Raw genomic sequence first — 21,570 nt, forward strand, 5'->3', positions numbered from 1 at the left:
ATGAAGGAGTTTTGCCAAAGTAGGAAGTCGTTTTAAGTCATTCTGATTGATTCCAAACAGATAGTAGCTAGCCTTTGGAATTAAACCATCCTCTGACCTGCCCCTTCCAAACGCAGCATTTTCAGAAAGTGCAAAGTAAATAATCCAAGTAAAGGGAAGTCAAAAACAAACTAACATAAGTACATGCCCTTTAATAAAGTCTCAGAGAAGGAATAGTTGATGCTGGTTTAGAGCGTCCCAGCTAAGGGCTTGTCTACATGAGGGAATTAGTGAGCAGCAAGCTAGGGTGTGAATTTTCAGCTCACTAGCTACTCCACACTAACTCCCTGTGTGGACACACTACTCCGCCCTAAGAATGCCCTCAGGTGGTTTAGTTTAGTATGCTTGAAAGTTAACTAAGCTGAAGTGCACAGGAAGTGTGTTCATGCTGGGAGTCTGTGTGGAGTAGCTTGTGTGTGGTAAATTCACACCCTAGCTTGCTGCTCACTAACTTCCTTACATAGACAAACCCTTAAAGTCTAATAAATTCTGTGGGCCAAGTCAGGCTAGTCCCCTGGGGCCTGAGAGAAAGTGTCCCACACTCACAGCAGCCTTGGTAACTTCTTACCCGCCTCTGCCTGACTCAGCTTCTGTTTCTGTTTCAACAAGCCAGCCCCGAGACAGAGCAGGGAGCCTCTTTGATTACATCCAGATTGTTCTGGTTGTGAGCACCTGGTAGTCCCTTAAAGTGAAAGTACACTTCATCACAGGCATCATATCATTATTTATTGTTGATTGATATTATGCAATCCAATATGCAAAGGGCATATTATGAGTGGGTGGATGGCATGGAGATTAAAGCACAGGACTGGGAGTTGAAATAGATGGGTTGCTCTGCAACAGACATCCTTCAAGTAACTTTTGTCAAGTCACTTAATTTCTCTCTGTACCTTTGTTACTCCATCAGTAAATTGGGGATAATAATCTTTACATACCTTATAGAAGGTATTGTGAGGCTGAATTCAATGTTCATAAAGTGATCTGACATCCTTGTATAAGTCATGTTATAGGGCATAGTATTTTTATAAATTATATTATAAACAGGTGATTGTAACTGGAAAACATCTTCCCCAGTAAACCTCTACTTGATGAATACAACGGATAACAGTCTTTATAATCACATAGTTATGGATCCTGGAAACTAGAGAAACAGGAAACCAGTGTTGATCCATAACTCATAAACGCTCAGTACTAAAATGTGTTTCACAGATCTCAGGATGATGGTTTCGGAGAAGTTCCACTGAAAGCTTTGGAATATTTGGTAATTACTATAGAACTATACACAATGATGGCATAAAAAGGAGGCTTTGTACGCTCTAACTATAGTATCTTTCAACAGTTGGATCAATTGTTTTTCTTCTTTTGCTGCAAACATACAGGATGCTGTTTTTTTTTATCTCATATAACCACAAACTCACCAAGACCCCTTTGAATAAAACTTTAAATACCTCTCATGTCTGCCACGAGACAAAACAACTTCAGCTTTAATAGGCACAGGATACAAGATGATTCATGAGACATAACATGCCTCCATCTCCACAGACACCTGTGTCAGTCAGCCTTCCCAGGGTTGCGCCAGCTCATGAAAGCACATTGCTCAGGATTCCAAACAAAAGGATTTTGTAGTAAGCTGCGATGGGAAAGCAAAATCCTGTACTAACTCTTTAAATTTTAATACAAAAATAGCAAACATTTTATCCAGGGACTTTTGGCCTGAATGATCCCAAAATGCTTCATAAGGGTAACAAATTGATGAATGAACTAAAGCCCAAATTAAGAACAACCATACTAGGTTAGACCTGTGGTCCTTCTAGCCCAGTATCCTGTCTTGACAGTGCCCAGTACCAAATGCTTCAGAGGGAATGAACAGAACTGGGCAATTAACAAGTGATCCATCCTCTGTTATCCAGGCCTACTTTCTGGCAGTCAGAAGTTTAGGGACACCCAGAGCATGGGGTTGCATCCCTGACCATCTTGGCGAAGAGCCACTGATGGACCTATCCTTCGTGAATGTATCTAATTCTTTTTGGAACCCAGTTATACTTTTGGCCTTCACAATATGCCTTGGCATTCTGCTTTCAATACACCACATCCAGCTGAAACTGCAGTGGGTACTCAGGGCGTAGAATGTAATGAACTGGGTTTGAATTTATCAGGGGTAAAATCATTGGGACTTAGGCGCCTAAGTCCCATTTACAAGCTTTTGAAAATTTTACCCCAGGCCCCTCGTTATAATATTCCGATTCATATGAAAAGGCTGACTGAAGTTTTAACGATTGTTTGTTCTTTCATGCCTGAGAGCAGCAACCCTCTATTTTCAGTCTCATTGATTTTTATTTTAGATTGAGAGACAAAAAAGGAGAGAGAACTGAAGTCTCCATGAGAGAGAGAGCACTGTGCAAATGTGTCTCTTCTATCACACGCTGCATCTTGAACTTTAAACTACACTCTATAAATGAGTGCCTCATAGCTACAAGTAGGCAGACTCCTTAGAATCTGGAAGGTGCCATACACAGGAGCAGGTTATTACAATTCCATAACTGCATACAGCACAATGATCACAAGTGGTTGAGGCCTCTGTTATCCATCTCACCCTAAAGTATTTCAAGCAGTACAGTGCTCCCTAACTCTCTGTTTCTGTATCACTTCAGTGCTGACTCAGAAGAAGCATCTATATGAGTGCTTGTCTCCCACAAGTAGCTCCACAACTCCCTGGAATGGAGCTGAAGCATTTGGGACTTTTTTGCTTTTCTGCAGAAGTCAACCATTCCCTGGATAAGTCGGCCACTTGGGGTTTGCAGGGCCTAGAAGGCTGCAGATATCTTCTACAGGACACATATTAATGTTCTTTCTTCATCTCATTCTTTTCTCTGCCACATGTGCTTGGAGCTTGGACAGTTGTTTCTTTTCCCACAGATTAGTGAATACCGCATGTGGATCTTGTTTGTTTGGGTTGTTGCAGACAATAGGCCTCCTGAACATCAAGCTCCTGTTAATTTTTTTGCCTCTATGAAGCATGTTTCATATGACTTTTTATGACCTTCTCTCTCAAGACAGAGAGGGAGCACTCGTGTGGGAGGTATGATACTTGTCATTCATGAATCTGTGGGTTTAAAAATATGACTTATGAAATACCTAATGAGAACAGTTTTAGAAGGCATTTTACGCCCAAAGTATTTCAATTTCTTAGGAGAACAAAAATAATTTGGATGAAATTTCTATTTAAAAACACAATCAAGTAAACACAAACAGGAAGGAGTTGGAGCACACTGAGACATGACAAACATAATGCTATGTCCAGCGATGTCTGAATTTCATCTGTTATCCTGACTTTTGCCTTGCATGACAGCTCTGGTGGTTCCTTGCAAGCCAGTTAGGGGTACTGATGGGCCGAATTTGAAAGGTTCAGAAGTCTGATTCGGAAAACAGTTGCTGCTTATCCAGAGATCTTCCAAACTCCTTTTTCTACCAAATCAAGACTGAAAACTTACCAGTACAGGCTTTTTTCTCAGATTTCCAGTCCCATGCTTCTGGTTAGAGCTGTCTGGAGCTTGATAATTCCGCTTTGCAGTAACTTTTGAAGTTTTGAAGTTTTGTTTTTGGTTCACAAGGGAACCAAACCAAACCTTGTGAACATGTTTATCAAGTGGAATTGTATCGAAATGTCTATTTTTTCCCATGTCTCTTTCTGGTCATTGAGAGAAAAAAAGTCCACCCAGGACTGGAGAAATTGTCTCATCAAAAACTTCACAGAAATCGATATGTCTCTGCAAAACATTGTAGTGTTGACGAAAGAGCATTTTTCAATGGAAAAATGTTTAGTCAAAAATGTTCTGATCAGCTCTGTGTCTGATCAGTCTTTATTGCAGTGTATTAGCATTTCTGTTCCCAGTCCTAAATTGAATCAAAGGGCAGAAATAAGTTGAAATATTATGTGGCCTTGATATTTTAGACTGGGCTCACTCCTAGCAGTTCCTGCTTCCTTCTCCTCAAAGCTTTCCTCCCAAGGCCTTCCACATTGTGACGTCAGTGCAAGACCCTTCAGCCAACACCATGGGCAGTAAATCCTATTCTTTCTCTCCTGTGAACTTGGGTGTGTGGTTGTGGCAGTGGATTCTTTCCGTACAATCATTGCCATCATCCCCCATGGCAATAACCCTTCATCTTCTCTCATGGCCTGGAAAGGAATCGCAGCAGAAGCTCCTCTGCTCCCTTAGCAAAACTAGAAGCAGGGGCTCATATTCACTCAACTGTTTTCCTCTATCATTGGCTCCATTGACAAGGGCTGTGTGGGGGTGGCACAGAATAGACCTCTTGGCTCTTGCTGACTCCTGGAGCAGAGGAGTTGTATAGCAGCATGAGCTCGAACTCCGTTAGCTGCCCAATAACCACTGAGGAATGTTCCTGGCCCAGGGTGGACGGGCACAGAAACAACAGAGACAGGATGGAGAAAGCGTCACAGTAGTTTTCTCACTCTCCCTGTCACAAGATCTTGCCCACGGAAAGGTATGGGGTGGCTAGAGTCCTTCTCCCAAGCCTCTTACCCCTTCCAACTCCTCCAGAAATGCAGAAGCATGTCAAAGTGGGAGAAGAGGTGATGCGTTTTGTTTTTTTTTGAAACCTCAGACGGTGTCTGATTGGGTCCAAACTAAGATGTAGTCAAAGATTTGGGTTGTTTAGCTAAGCTAAGGCTTCCTCTGTCTGGACTGCCCTAAGCTTGCCCCTTAGACTGTCACAATGTTTCTCTGTTCTAGGAATCAGTCAAGATCTCCTAATTTAAATTTAAGATTTGACAGCAAGTCTGACAATTCCTCCCTCCCTCCACTTTAACTAACTGGCTAACCTGTTGTTAAGGGAAGGATGGAGCATGGTGAAGATGTAAAGAGCCTGGGGTCAGGGGCTGGAGAGCGTGGCAGTATCTCAGCAGTGTGTGCCGACGATACTTTATTGGAACAGTCATATGAGAGCAACAGACAGTTCATAGGAAGGGATGGAAAGTGATGAGTCTGGATTAGCAACAGAACACTGATTTCAGAGGGGAGCGAAAGAGAAAAGAACTGAACACAGCAGACAGAGAGAGAGATACAGGAAAGGTGAAAGGAGAAAGAAATGACTAAGGCAATGATCAGAGCAGAAGAACACGATCATGGAGGGCTGCACTTTTTGAAGACCATGGGGTAGTAGAGGCTTTGCTGAAGGCCTAATTTGGCTAGCAGAATCTTTATTAATGGTGAGGGAAGGAGAAGGAAAGAATCCAGCGTGACACTCAGATTGCAGACAGAGTATGAAGGGCTGTCAGTTTAAAAAACATGTAGTGAGCCCATTTGAATATGGGGGAGAGAATGAATATGGAGCAACATGATGCCATCTTTGCAGAGCCACTTTTCAAAGCAGAGCCACATTTCAAGCATCATATTAAAGGCTTAAATTGCTCACAGAGCATTATACCCCAGTGCACTGGGGTGAATTTCACTTTTTTGAGTTGTCATGCTCTAACATACAGAGATGTACTTAAGAAAACTATTTCACATAGTATTACAATGACACACAAAAATACCTCCTTTAACACATGTATAATGACTGAGAATACCATCATGGATTTGCATCCATCTAGCATGTTTCAATCATGTAGTATCATCATGTAGGATGTGTAGACATGAGTAAAGTCATGGCCTTTAGGAAGCGAAGGAAGCTTTAATTAAATTATTCTTAGCTCTTTTTTTGTACAGTAGGTAGGATATTATTGACAACAGAATGTAAAGACTGCTTCAGACTGTAGCTTTTTGTTCTTTGAGGAGTGTCCCCGGGGGTGCTCCACTTCAGGTGTCTTGGCGCCCTGAGCTTCTAATCAGAGATTTGTAGTAGCAGTGCCTCGGTTGGCCACGCATACACTGCAGCCATCTCGCACCGCTCCGAGCGGTTACACCACGTGCGCAGCCAACCGTCCCCCAGTTCCTTCTCTACTGCCTTTGGCTTCGGTCGGAACGACAGCAGAGCCCTCATTGCTTTAGTTCTTTCCCAGCTAGTACCCGGCCAACCGGGGCACTGCTACTACACATCTCCAATTAGAAGTGCAGGGCGCCAAGACACCTACCGTGGAGCACCCCCAGGGACAACCATCTCGAAGAACCTCAGTTACTGCACAAGGTGAGTAACCTTCTCATGTCCTTAGTATGCAGATATAAAAGGGCTCTAAATTTGAAGTTTTGTTTTGTGTTTATTTTTGAGGCACAGGATTTGCCGTCATTAACATTTTTTTCTGTATTCAGATCATTTCACTATTTTAGCTTCATTACAGGAGCTTTTTGATAAATTCTGGAGTATTTTAGCCTTTTCCATTATTCTACTCTGCTTTTCCTTCATCCTATTTCACATACGCAGACTGATTTCTGTTATGCTTTTCAACTTTTTTCCTGGAGATTTTCTGCTTCAAATGCTCATCAGAGCTAATGCTGAGAATTGTACTTGTGAGGTAAACTATATTTTAAAGATGAATGGAGAAAAAAGGGCTTTGAAACCTATTCGTTTTATACAGACCCCACAACATTTTGAAGATTATCGGTAAACAGTCCTATGAAATTAAAAATAAGAGAGCCATTTCCACTTAATAGGGAAAAATTTGGATGTCCGTGTTCCTTCATCCCCCGCACCCTGCCACCAATCCATTTTCATCCTAAGACATTTTAACCATAAAAAGTTCATGTGGCTTATAATTTTGGAAATTAAATTATATCTTGGATGGATACATCCGAAACTAACAAGAACAAACAACCACCATAGAAGCGCCCACCAATTTGGAAATTGTTGGGTAAGCAAAATCCCTGGGATTGTTGAGTACCCTGGACTTGGCCTCAAAACACTGTCATCTTCTGGGCTATCTGAAATTCAGTCCGCTGCTTTGGCCTTCCTGCTTCAAACAAACCTTGTGTCTTTTTAATAGGCTTTTACTAAGTTGTTATGAAAGAATAATATTTGTTTTAAAAAATCCCTATTAGTCCTGTGCCAAATGACTTGTAGTAACTTCAGATTTTCTTTCAGTGCTGAAAACCCAAATATAGCTGTAGGGAGAGGAAAGAACTTGGGTCAAATTATAGTTTTACTATGGAATGTGGTGGTGGGAAAAAGAACCATATGATGGAAACACAGCTTTTCCCTGTGCAAGCAAAGTTTTATGCTTCTGTGTACTTTAGAAGGAAGTAAGAGCCAAAAAAGAATAAAGTATAAAGACATCACGTTGCAGGAAGGTATGACTGCTACCTTCCTTTTCCTGGAAATTAGATATTTAGGGTCTGCTGCCTAGAAAAGCCAACCTATCATCAAAACGTGCATTTACAGTCAGGATCTCGCTAAATCCTTCATGTTAGCAGTAGATCTGTGCAACAACTGCAACCAAATAAGAAGCCATACAAAACTCACCCACTTGTTATTTGGTTTTGCTAACAGATCTAAATTTAGAGATGAGGTTTGTCGAAAACTCCATGAATGCTTGCACATTTTTTGAGGACACCTGGGCTAATTTATGACTTGGATTAAAATTATGCACAATGAGGGCTCTGTGGTTTGAATGTGTTAAGAGGTGAAACTCGACAGATTCAACTGAGTTTTGCTTTGAGTTCTTGGCTTCATTCTAATCTGAAAATACAGACAGGCCAAAATCACAAATTATTCAGTTTTGTGTGTATAGGATGAGGGGTTGGGCAGGATGATAGGGTCTGAATTTAAATTCTAGGATTGGAACACATATATAGATATGAGAGCTTTGATTGTGGGTTGAGTCCAAAATTGGAAGGGGTCTATTTTCAGGTAATGAGTTTGATATGACTGAAATATGGAGAGAATGGCTGCTCTCCTGAGTATTCTCCTGGTGGAAATCTCTTGAGGGAAAAACTCATTTCACAAGATTTCCATCATTCACGAAAGTGGGAATCTCAGGAGCCCGGATGAGATTCTGTGTTTTGGTTTCAGAGTAACAGCCGTGTTAGTCTGTATTCGCAAAAAGAATACATGCATCCTATGAAGTGAGCTGTAGCTCACGAAAGCTCATGCTCAAATAAATTGGTTAGTCTCTAAGGTGCCACAAGTACTCCTTTTCTTTTTGTGTTTTGGTTCTAACTCTTTAAGAACAGCTTGTGAGATTCCAGCACCAGTTAACCCAAACCTAATCTTATATTTCAGATGAGACTTGGCCTCAGACCCCCAGTTCCAAACTAACAAACTGAATCTGACCAATCTCATTGTAAAACTGGGGAGATTCATAACCATGAAAATGAGGTAAATGATTCCTGTGAATCCAAACCACCGAGTTTCACACAGCTTTAGTTGCTGGCTGTGTACATTCCAGCCTAACCCACAGCATACATTTTATAACACTGTGTATGTTCTCACATAACTCCTTATGGCCAAGTAGCATAGATACACTGTGCGCTCCTCTCCCAGCCCTAATTTTGCAACCATGCCTGGATCCCTGTGACTCTATTTATGCAACCAGTTCTAAAAGCACCACATGTATTTCCAGGATCCCAGGAAGCATGTAGCTTTTCACATTTGCATTCAAAGAACAAAATCTGGATGCTATACATGGAGGTTTCCAAGAGATTCAATTATGCAAAGTGTACCTGACAATTCCCTGTACACAGTTTTTTCCCTCCATCCCTGTGTATTATCTTGATATGAAAATTGACAGTGTCAGATACAAGTGTAATAATAATAATTTACCTTTTGTGTAGCACCTTTCATCTCAGGATCTCAAAGCATTTTACAAATGTTAACTATGCCTGAAACACCCTTGTGAGACAGGTATTGCTATTAAACCTATCTTACAGATGGAGAAACCTGAGGGACAGAATGATGAAGATCACACCGTGACTGAGCAGAGCCAAATGTAGATCCCAAGAGTCCCAACTCAGTCCTTATGCTCTAACTATTAGGCCTTGCACCTTCCTCCCTGAAAGGGAACCCAATAGATGTGCTTGAATCTATTTGGGCTTTGATATATGTTCAAAGTAGCTAGGGCAAAGGCACATCTTAGAGTGGTCAATATTGTTAAGAGCTTCCAAAGTTTTTCTGGCTCTCTGATTTTTGGGGTTCTTTTTCAGGGGACTTCAGGTTAGAGAAGGAAGTCCTTATATGGAATTTCCCGTTGTTGTCTCTTGAGTGATGTCTTGCTTCAGAAAGTGGTGTTTGCGCAATTTCCTTAAAGACGACCACAAAGCATACTGTATAATTACTTGCAGGAACAGCAAAGACAGCTCCAGTAATTCACAGACTTTAGTATAAATGTGCCTGGCTTGAAAAGGTGTGAGGTATTTGCTACAGGGAGGAGGAAGGCTGCAAAAAATGTATTTTCAGTGGCCTAGGAATGTTTGAAAGGTGCATGTGGTGGAGACCCTTAGGAAAGTTTCCTACAATGGTTTGGGTTCCCAAGTTATTGTAAAAGCTGAAGCAGAAGAGATTCTTGTACAAGGCTGATACACTCAAAAGGGAATTACACTTTAAAAGAGCTGCTGGAAAACTGCAAAACAGTGGTCACAAACAATCATTTGAATACAGAAGAGCTCTTCATGTTGGTGCCTCTTGTTGCTTGCTATTCACAAATGCACAATTTCTTGGCAAATGGCTACCCTACGTAAGAAGAGGGAACTAGTGCATTAATAAGATTAGCTGGTATTCACTCATTATTTGTCTCGCTTTTGTTCAAAGAGTTTCAGCCATGCAGAAATAATAGTTGGTGATGTCCCATCATACCTATGAAAAGTAATTAGCAAATAATTGAAGTCAGCAGTTTGTGACTGATTCTGCAAACATTTACACAGGTGCTTAACTTTATGTCGGTGGGGAGTCCCATTTTGTTCAGTGAGTCTCCTCGTGGAAACAAATGTAAGTGTTTGTGGGATGGGTCTATAATGCATCTTATTCTTAATTAACACTTTAACTAGCTCTAGTCCTGAGCGAGAGTAAAGAAACAACAGAAAAGTCTCCCAGTATCGAACTCCCCCACTTTGTTTAGGTTATGGGCTTCAGAGCTGGCCAGAATATTGTGGGTAATAATTGGCAGATATGGTCAGTGGCTAAGTGAGAAAAATATACAGGTGCTCAGGAAGTGGGAAACTTACAACCATTTATTCTGCATTTCAGTTAACACAAACCCACTGCCTCTGAGGCTACGTCTCCGCTTGGAGCGAGGGGAGTGATTCCCAGCGGGAGCAGACCGATTCCTGCTAGCTCTCTTTGCACTAGTGCACTAAAAGCAGCAGTGTAGCTGCAGTGGCCCGGGGAGTAGTGCGCAGCAGCACGGGATAGCCACCCGCAGGGGGTCTGGGAGGGTTTGTACCTGGGGCAGCTAGCCTGTGCTGCCGCGATACCCCAGCTGCGCTGCTATTTTTAGCCCTCTAGCTTGATGAGAGCGAGTGCCAGGATGTCTGTGGGGGCTGGGACTCACACCTCTAGCTCTGAATGGAAACATAGCCACAATCAGCTGATCTAAAGCCCAGTGAAATCAATGGGAGTCTCTCTCTATTGTTGAAACATCTTAAGGAGACATTTACAACAGACATAAACACACACTTGTATCCAATTCTATAAATCAACCCATAAATAAAATATTAAATATAAAACTAGGCTTTGAGTAGTTTTCTGATAGCCTATGTCTCATTCTGCTCACTTTATTCACAGGAATGATCCCTCAAACTCAGTGGTAGGCTGCTCATATTAAAACAGCAGGCAAGATTTGTTCCACTGTATTGCTTTATGCAGGACAACATTGCAATCCGCGGTTATCATGCAAGGTAACAACGTGACAAAGCAAGATGTAACATAAAACAAAAATCCATCAGGTAGAATACCAGCTACCCTGTCTGAGTTTGGGCACATTTATTAAATGGTCAAGTGTTTGATAACAGAGGAGTGGAATGGAATTATTTTTTTGCACATCTTTTGAACAGATTAAATTTACAACAGACTCCCATGTGTGTGGTGGGATTACACAACATTATAGTGAGAGGATGCAATAACTATGTTACAAGGATCTAGGACCTCACCCTGCAAAGACCTGTGCACCATGCAAGATGAATAGTTTCACTGAAGTCAACAGGACTACTCACAGTGGATAAAGTTAAGCATGTGCATATCTCTTCTCAGGACTGGGATCACAGAATGCAGCTTGGAGAAAAACTACAGCAGACATTCTATATAAGCAATTTCTTAAAAAGAAAAAGGACTAAAATAAGAATTAAAAAGTCTCAAAAGCTTTGATTCATTGTGGTTGAGCTATGTCATATCTAAAATCCCAAATGGCCTGCAGGACAAAGTTTTCTCTCATGTTTAATACACTCTAGTTTATATATTTAAAGATAGATTCACTTGTGAACTCATCCCAGAAGTCTACTGTTTTCCCAGACAGATAATGATCAGTTTTGCATTATCCTTTGGACTAGACTCCCTCTTTGCCCCTGGTGGGGAGAAGATGTCAGAAAGGTAATTTTGTAAACCAACCCCAACCTTTTCTCCTCCCTCCTTACATGACAAATATTTTTCTAAAAGAATTACAGCTTTGCCTCAGCTGAAAGAACAGCTGAGCTACACATCTAATACGGGACTTCGTCCTAAATGAATATTTGCAGCCCAGGCTTAAATTCAGCTGGAGCTGTGTGGAGTGGAGCACCAGACAGTATTTTCAAACCCACAGGGCAGAGGCCTGGGGCTCCATGAAATACTCTGTGAGAACTTAAGCCCTGCTTGTACCAAACATTTTTCTAAGATCCTATAATCTTGTGGGGGGGTTTTCAAGCTTTCAAGAAGGTTGTGGTATTGCTTCCTTCCCAGTTACACACAGCAGTCATAAAGTTAAACAAAATGAAAACTTAATTATAATAATATACAAACCAAAAAGGATATAGATTTCTGTTTATGACAGAGTATTCATATGTCCCGTATAGACTTTCCCTCTCCTCCACTAGACAACCAAATTTCTATCTTTACTAGCAACCCTAATCTAATAGGCATTGATCTCACTTAATTTTGCCCATGTCTTTTCCATTTCTTACTGTTCTTTTACAGTTTAAATAGTTGGACTTCTGTCTCACTCTACTTTTCTGAGCTTTACAAACCAGAGTGGTGTGAAATCTTCATGAGAAAACTTAAACCCAGGAAAAACTCACTTGGCTTTATTTCAAACTTGAAACTCAGACTAGGTTAATCAAAATAGTAACTAAGTTGCATGTACCTCCATGGTGAAATCTGGGCCCAGTTTTGAGCCAGCACAGGACTATTTACAAATTTGCATTGAAATAATGCCAGGCTGATGTTGTAATTGTCCCCCAGTGTCGACAGGAATGTTCCGATCATGTTAAGAAAAAGGCCGATAATGCGAAAATATTCGTCTGGAAGAAATGAAACAGTAACAAGAGAAAAGCAAGGAGGCTGTTTGTCTTAGATGCTTTGCTTATGCTCTACAGTACAATTTCCAGCACAAGCATTGTGTGGTCCAGTAATTGTTGGTACACATACCACCCCAAGTCAGCTGAGTCCCTAGACTGGTCAACAAACACATGTTTTATACCTGAGGTTCAGCCACATTGCTTTTTTTAATTAAGCTTCTCCAGATAATATTGTAGTTTATGGCTTCATGAAATAAATTACGCAGCTCCCATAAACATAAAGCATAAAACAAAAATCCATCAGGTAGAATACCAACCAACCCGTCTGAGTTTGGGCACATTTATTAAATGGTCAAGCGTTTGATAACAGAGGAGTGGAATGGAGTTATTTTTTTGCACATCTTTTGAACAGATTAAATTTACAACAGACTCCCATGTGTGCGATGGGATTATACAACATTATAGTGAGAGGATGCAATAACTATGTTACAAGGATCTAGGACCTCATCCTGCAAAGACCTGTGCACCATGCAAGATGAATAGTTTCATTGAAGTCAACAGGTAGGTAATCCTTTCTCCAGTGAACATTCCCATTAACTTGCATAGGGGTACTTGCATGAATAAAGACTACACAGGTTTATTCAGGAAAGAACCCTGTATTTTTGTATTATTTCAGAGATTAGAGGCTATGCATCAACAGCCCATGCTGGTTTTGGGATTGGATCTGCACCAGAAATCAAACCCAGGTCTCCTGCCCATCACTGCAGAGTTTTGCAAATAGGTGGCTGAAATGACTGTGATTGAGAAAGTGAAAGAGACAGCAGCCAGATCATCAGCTGATGTAAATCAGTGTTGTCTGTTGTCACCAGCAGAGCGTTGCTGATTGAGGACCTGGTCCACAAAATGTGCAGTTTGTTTGCATCTACTTATAAAACTTGTAAAATAAAGTGATTAGTGTGGTATTTGCTTTAAGAGCATTCACATATTTGTACTAAGGACCAGAGATACTTTATACAATAATATGATGTACATGTCTTAAGCGTGTATACATCCTCTGATTGTATACTAATTTTATAGCATTTACATTTGATACATGTGTTCAGATTTCTGATTCATTTTATAATCTGTTTCTTCCCAGTCCATTTATATTGTTCCAGACTGAGAACACTAAAGAAGGTGAAGAATATCATTATACTTCTTTGCAGTCTGGCAGTAGCCTGGGCTACTCCATTAAGTCTTAAGTCTTAAAAATCTTCCTTAGTGGGGACTACATAATCAATCCCTTACCCATACTGGTGAGCAATTACTCCCATGAATAGTCCCACTGAAGCCACAGGGGACCGTCTGAGTAAGTAACTGGTTGCTGTTGTAGGTAAGGGTTCTATATCTGGCCCCAAAAGTTGGAAAATCAAACAAACTACCTCTTTACCTCTTATTGATCACTTTTATTTTTATTCCCTTTGATTCACATAAGAACCTTTGTCTTCTTTTTAAAAGATACATCTAGGTGAAAAGGAGAATGACAGCATTGCTGGAGAACACCAAGCGAGCCATGCGATTCCCCCCGCCTTCCCTGTAAGCTTCAATTCTCCTACCTACCTCCTTCCCCACTTTGAAAATGCCACCCAGTCTTTATGTCGTCTCACCATTTTTATAAAGTGATCTACCGGATGAAAGCCAAAGAAAGAAATAAAGCCCCTGTACAGTTTTAGAAAGGTCACTGCAGCCAAATATAGCACAGGGCTCCGTCCTGCAATCACAGCCAGATTCTGCTTGGCTGTTACGTGAGTGCTCAGTTCTTGGGGAGTGTACAAAAGCCACCCCCGCCACTACTGCAGGCTGTGCGTGGGCCAGACATACTTGCAGTCCTTGTGCTCTCACACAAATAAGTAGATTGTGAGGAGAGTAGCTAGGACATGAGCTGAGACTTTGGGTTTGTGTTTGGTCTCTCATCCATGCTTCTCTGAATTTCCATGGGTTTGATGACTGCATCTGAGGTTTTGATTCACCTCATCTCTAAAGATAACTTTAAAAAGTGGCATTGTAGGTGAGCAATGTGGACCAAGGAAACTATACAAGTTCCCCACATTGTTTCCTGCTTCACTCTGTAGAAAAAGACTACACAGAGGATGGCCTGGCCCTTAATCCCGGAAGTGTGATTTGCTACTGCTTGTTTTACAGATGAAATTTGGAGGACTGACTATACCAGTCATGGGCAACGTTCCTTCTAATTTTTGACAGGCCGTGTGCCCAAAAATGTCTTCTGTGCAAATTTTTGACAGGCCGTGTGCCAATTATTGTGCTGCTGTGCAAATTGTTGTGCGTGCGGTTTCGCCGTGTGCACAGGGTTTAGGATCTGTGTGTGTGCGCGCACACGCCCAGCTTAGAGGGAACAGTGGTCATGGGTATTTTCGGTAGTTAATTGTTCGTCTCTCATCTGACAGGTGGCTTAACTCCACACCCAGGGCGGAGATGCTGTTGACATACATGGGTATTTGCATTCTCCAGAAAAGCTAGAAGTGACACAACAGGGTGTGTTTTTGGAAAAAAATTGATGCTGTATTTGTCTAATCTCAGGCGTGAACTTCTTTTCATGGAGGGAGGAGTGCAAGGACACTGGCAATGAAAAACTGATGTGTGAGACTGGCAAGAGGGCTGAATTATGGTGGGAGGGCAGGAGAGAGGAATTTAGTGTGTTTAACTTTTAAAAAAGCAAACACCTAAATAGGCATGGGTGAGCCTAACAACAAACTCATCACTTTGCTTCAGTCTTGTAAGACTTTCCCCCACCATTCATATTTAGACTATGTGCTCTTTGGGGCAGGAACTGTATCTTTCTCTTTGTTTCAAAAGCATCCAGCACATTTTGGGTATGCCCATAGTCTACATAAATAAATAACAACGAATTAATATCTGATTTCTGGGCTTTGGATTACGTTTTGTAATATGGTGCCAGAGTTGGGAGCAATGGCTGAGGAGGGGTTTGCATAGATGGCTTTAAGTCGTCTCTGCATTTCTCCAGATCTTGGGTCTACACTGTAACATAACAGGTGTTTTAGTCGCTATGATCAAGAGATTAAAAAATGGTATTTACCATCAGACTTCCTAAGCATAGTCTGGGATTTTCAAAGGATCTTAAGGGAATCAGGTGCACAGCTCCTATTGAATTTCCCATTGAAAATCTCAGCCAGATCTGGGTCTTTGGCTTGGGTTGATCTCTAATTGCAATGTGTAGGCAAATGAGTAAATATATGCAACATTTCTGCTACTGCCCACAGGACTGTTTGTGATCCACAAATGGATGTGGAAAGTTTGAGGGCGCCATTTGAATATATAGGTTTGAAAATATGATGCTTAAAAAGGAAATGGAAAAGCTGACCTGGAGGAAATTCACTCTATGAAGAGGCAGCGGCAGCTTGCTAGACTTGGACTTGTTGATAGAGCTTAGGGGATAGGCCTATTTTTCATTTTCTTGTTCACCATATTTAAGCCTTTACCTTGAAGAATGCATTTCTTTGACAGGTGTTTACAAATAATTATTTCCTGGGATCGATCTATCCTTTCTTTCATTTCCAATCATATAGGAGCCCGATAATGAAAGCACCAATGACAGCAACAGGAATGAAGTTACTGTGGATGGAGGCAACACTGGTGATGGAATGGTAAAGTGAAGGTGGTGACACTGGAAGTGGAAATGGCAGCGCTAAAGGTGGAATTAATCATGTGACTGGCAATCCAAATGCAAACAGCCAGCAGAGTGAACCCAGAGGTACCGATGAGAAGTCTGGCAACATCAGCAGTGAAGACCGTGATGAAATGCATGATTCTAACGAACTCATACAAGGGGATGGCCCCACTGACAGCAATGAATCTGATGGCTCTGTCGGTCCTGAGAAAGGATGATGATTCAAACCCTGACAGTGAGATCAAGTGCAGCGGCCAGCAAGAGGATACCAGCGAGTCCAAGGAATCAGGCGGCGAGGACCATGAAAGCACATCATTCAGCGATACCGAGGATTCAGACAGGGACAATGACCGCAGCGAGAGTGACAGCGAGAGCAGCAGTGACGATGACCCCAAATCAGACAGTAGTGACACGAGAGCGATACCTGTAGTGACAACAAATCAGAAGGCAGCAACTGTGATCGCACTAGTGACAGTGATGGCAAATCAGACAGCACTGATAGCACTAGTGACAGTGAATCAGGTGGCAGTGAAGGTGACAGCAAGTCCGATAGGAGTGAGCGTGCACCTAATAGTAATGACAGTAGTGGTGACAACAGTGGCAATTCACCCCATACAGAACTCCCAACGGACCGCCAATCTGAGGAAAATGACAGTGATGGTAGCGCAAAGTTAGAAGACAAAGACGGTAAGAGCGAAAGCCAATCACAAAGTGAAGGCAGTAATAGCAAGGACTCAGCGAGTGATGATTAGAACTGGGGAAATGAAAATCCGTAGTGACATTGACACTAATTTAGAGCAAATGGAATTTGTGTAGGTGGGAAGGGAAAAAGGACTTAAACAAAAACACCAATAGTACCTAGACATTATCTGAACTGTAATCAAAGATACTAAGCAACCTTAGAGCAAGGCTAGAGGAAAAATGTATTCCCGCAGTGCCGTCCAATTCCAGTCAATAAATGAAAATAAATACTGAATGCATATGTTAAAGTAACATTTTCAGTTGCTATAATTTTATTAAATTGTACATCACATTCAAATGAAAACTAGTGAGTGTTTGAAACTGTGGGATGATTTAGCATCAGAATGTATCAGTAAATTATAATACTTGAAGATTTATAAGTTGTCCCTCAATCTAGGACAAACCACAAATTGTGGGTAACATTATTATTAAACATGTGTATTGCTAATATATAGATCTCACACACACACACACGCACCCTCTTTCCATGTGATATTCCTGTATGCTGCTGGTAAACCCACATTCTCCATTTAATGACAGTTGTATGTAACTTTCCCTCTCTTTTAATCCAATCATTTCAAAATCGTATTTTTAGAAGATGAAATAGGTAATCTGTAAAATAAAGATTTTTTTAAAATGTAGTCTATTTGCCTTCTTATTGGGAAGGAGTCTTGGTTTTACTGGCAGTGTTAAAAGAATGGCATAGAAAGTTTGTAGTAAAATCAAAAATTCTTCTTGTTAATATGAATCATTTTACAACACCTGAAAGTGCACTAGGCACCTCAGAATGCAGTTAAGAACACATAGGCCCAGCTTAAAACGTAAAGATCTATGTATTTACAGAGCCCAGATACAGGGCTGCTGCAAGGATGTTTTGCGCCCTAGTCGAAACTTCCACCTTGCACCCCCACCCCCCCCCGCCCTGAGGTGACCCCCTGCAGCAGCTCCCCACCGCCCCCTCTCTCCCTCCCTCCCCTCAGCCTGGGGAGCCGTGCGGCAGCTCCCCGCTCCCCCTCCCTCGGCCCGGGGAGCCGCGTGTGGCAACTCCCCGCCCCAACTCACCTCTGCTCCGCCTCCTCCCCGAGCGCACCGCCGCTTCTCCCGCCTCCCAGGCTTACAGCGCCAATCAGCTGTTCGGCGCGCAAGCCTGGGAGGGAGAGAAGCAGAGTGGGGCAGCATGTTTAGGGGAGGAGGCGGAGCAGAGGTGAGCTGGGGCGAGGAGCAGTTCTCCTGTGCACCGCCTCCCCCCATTACTTGCTGCAGGCGGCCCTCCCCACACCCACCTGCCCCAGCTCACCACCGCTCCACTGCCTCCCCAGAGTGCACTTTTGGCCGCCTCCAACCACTTGGCGCCCTAGGTGACCGCCTAGTTCACCTAGTGGTTGCCTTTGCCCCATTCTGCTGGGCACTGTACAAACACAGAAGAGACTATCCCTGCCCTTAACATAAGTAGTCCCCTTAAGTTCAATGCTATTACTGTCCCACACTAATTCACAGAATACAGTGGACAGGATTTTGGCTGCCTTCCCCAAAAGCACCTGCTGCACCCTCATGCAACACTAGAGGGGTTTGGAATATCCAGACCAAATTTATTTGAAAGATCATCTCATCCTTTGACGAGTCCTGCATTTAGGGTTTGTTACTGCTCCTATTAAAATGTAGTTATTGACTTAAATGGGACCAGAAGAGGATCTTTAATATATGATTTACTCTGCAGCCCATTCACATGAAAGTTACAGGCCATTCTATGAGGTGCTAACCACACTCAACTCTTGTTGCTCTCAGTGGAAGTTGATGGTGCTGAATGAGTCACAAGGCCAAACTGTAGGCAATGGCTGATGTGAGCCCATAATACCTATAGCTAATCATGGTATAAAGATATCCAGGGTTTGTCGGAATAAAAAGGAAGGCTGCAAGGAGTATTATCAGGATGTGCAATGCTCATGTTTATCACTTACCCAGTCAGTGACATTTTGACAGAAGACAACATCAGGTGTTTGGAGCTTGAGTTAAATGCAGGTTCAACCTAAAAAACCAACACTATAATTGTTTAAGGCACAATTCCTTTGTGATGTGAAGCCTAGGAGTGTAATTTTGTTTGAAGTTCAGAGGAAAACACATCCCAGGTTATTGATGTGACAGACAATGAAACCACAAACAAACAAACAAAAATCAACGAGAAAGGAAGAAAGCCATTTATGGAAGAAGGGAGTAAAAACACAAAAGATTTGACCCAGTGCCTATGGAAGTCAACACCAGTCTTTCCATTGACTTCACTGGGCTTTGGATCAGACCCAGATGGAGCTAACAGAATGGAAAGCCGAATGTACAATCGAAAAAGGAGAGAAATAAAGGGAAAGAGGAAAGAGAATTACAACTGCAATAGAAATGAAGGGAAGAGGATAGTTATAAAAGGAATGTACAAAGAGAATTAAACTAAAGGCACACTGTAAAAAAAGGGATGAGAATCAAAGAAAGCACAAGGAAATAGAAGAGACCATGAAGCTAAATGGCTGCTGTGGGCAGATTCAATGGAGAGAGTTATAAAAACTGAAAATGATGGGGGCGAAAATTAACACTTGAGAAAAGGGAGCCAGAGAAACTGGTCTAGGCAACAGGCTACTGGAGACCTAGGGTTTATTCCTGGTACTGCCACTGACCAGCTGTATGAGCTTGAGACTCTGTTTCTTCTAGTCTTTGTCTGTCTTGTCTTATTAGATTGCAAGGTTTTGGGGACAGGTACTGTTTTTTGCTATATGTTTGTACAGTGCCTAACGTACCTGAGTCCCAATCTTGAGTGAGGGCTTTAGGTGCTACTGGAGTATAAACATCATGATTGTAAATTTACCCCAGTGTTGAGACGTATCTAATTCATTATGCACCATTTCTCACACACACACACACACACACACATATTTTTTTGCTTAATTCAAAGACCCAGTACCCATACTGAGAAGAAAGTAGGGTATCTCTGCAGTGGGAGCCCACAAGGGAAGGCGTCTTGATCCAGACTATAGGGGAAAACAAGATTTGTTTTACAACATTATTTTAAAATTCACAAATATATCTATGTTTGTGTCAACAATTAAAGACTATGAACAGAGAATAATAAATGACTAATCACATAATTAACAGTTATTCAGCACCTATGTTCAAAACATCTGACATTCATTAATTTATTAATCCTCATGAAAACTTCATGATGTAGGTAAATATACTCCTTTTAGCGATGGGGAAATTGAAGCAGACACAATTTAGGATAAAATTTTCAAAAGCGCCCAAGTCTCATTTTTTAAAGTAACTGTGGCCCAGATGCTCAAAGGTATTTAGGCTCCTAGCTGCCATTGAAATCTGGGTCTTTGTGGCTTCAGGCCTTATGCATTTAGGAGCCCAAGCGTCACTGAAAGCCCCATTTAAAAATGTTACCCTTAATGACTCATCCACTTGACAAAGGATGATGGTACCAGAGGTGGGATTAAAATCCAGAAATAAGGAATTTCTGACGTCCAGCCCTAGGCCAGCTAAGAGTAAAACACTGGAAGAAATCCCCTCCCTCCAAAGCTGTTGTATGACAGCTTACTCAGAGGGACTCCTGCACCCAAAGCAGGGTTTCCATAGCACTGAGGGGAAGCTGCACAAAAGTCAATGCAATTTACAACTACATTACATTTTTGGCAAATTACTGATAGTGTGAGTTTCCCCATATTTCTGCTTCGAAAACTGTGTCTTTTACTGCATTAGGAATACACTTTTTTTAAAAAAAACGGCATGAACTCTGCAGTCTCCTTGTTTCAGTAGTGTTGTCATTGTACTATAATTTTGTGGAAACTAAGGGCTCAATTCTCTGTTTACAACTACATTACATTTACAACTGTTTACAACTACATTACATTTACAACTACATTACATTTTTGGCAAATTACTGATAGTGTGAGTTTCCCCATATTTCTGCTTCGAAAACTGTGTCTTTTACTGCATTAGGAATACACTTTTTAAAAAAAAAACGGCATGAACTCTGCAGTCTCCTTGTTTCAGTAGTGTTGTCATTGTACTATAATTTTGTGGAAACTAAGGGCTCAATTCTCTGTTCCTCCCAAAAACGGATTATTGCACAAATGGAAGGGCAGTTCAAAGAGGATTGTAAATGCCCCCTTCCATGCTTTTTTCCCTAGCAAGAACAATTCCACCCCATAGTAATATTTTATAAAGAGTAGTTTCCATTCAAGACTGGAAAACTCATTGCAGATGACTGAACTGTGGAGTTTTGTGTGCCCACACACAACAGAAAAGCAAGGAAAATAAATCTCAAAATTTACTTTGGTTCTGACCCTGTTCCCACTGACTTCCACAGGAGCAGGATATTGTGCTAATTGCAGTTTGTTTTTATTTGCCACACTTTTTGTGGTCTTACCTCACGATACGCAGCTTCTGAGAGACATGCAGCTAAATGACTGGAAAAATTATTTCAAGTGCTTTCCCTCAGTGATGTGCGGCCAATGTCTTAACATAGGACTCCCACCATTTCTTTCCGCATGGCCTGTACTAAACACGACATCTCCTGGGGAAATGCGTTACAGAGAGAGGGACTGAGGGATGGGAGAAATCTACTCATTCCTTTACCCAGTTAAACAAAAATGCCTTCTCATAACTTAGGAGGGAAGTGACACCACTTGGCAAAGAAAACTCGTAAAGTGCCCTTCGCTGGAATTGTTTATACTTTTTACTGAAAAA

At 41.6% G+C, this 21,570-nt stretch overlaps 1 protein-coding gene across 1 annotated transcript in view; it reads left to right on the top strand.

The window, feature by feature from the left end:
• The window catches only part of NUDT9 (nudix hydrolase 9), a 94,108-nt gene extending 76,667 nt beyond the window's left edge, over window positions 1-17,441 (top strand). Inside the window, exon 11 of the mRNA XM_073340644.1 lies at window positions 15,998-17,441. The gene's annotated coding sequence lies outside the window, so the exon portion shown is untranslated. The remainder of the gene's footprint in view (window positions 1-15,997) is intronic.
• The last annotated feature ends 4,129 nt before the right edge of the window (window positions 17,442-21,570 follow it).

Source organism: Lepidochelys kempii, chromosome 4 (genome assembly GCF_965140265.1).
Source record: "Lepidochelys kempii isolate rLepKem1 chromosome 4, rLepKem1.hap2, whole genome shotgun sequence".
In the NCBI taxonomy this organism is placed as follows: Eukaryota; Metazoa; Chordata; order Testudines; family Cheloniidae; genus Lepidochelys; species Lepidochelys kempii.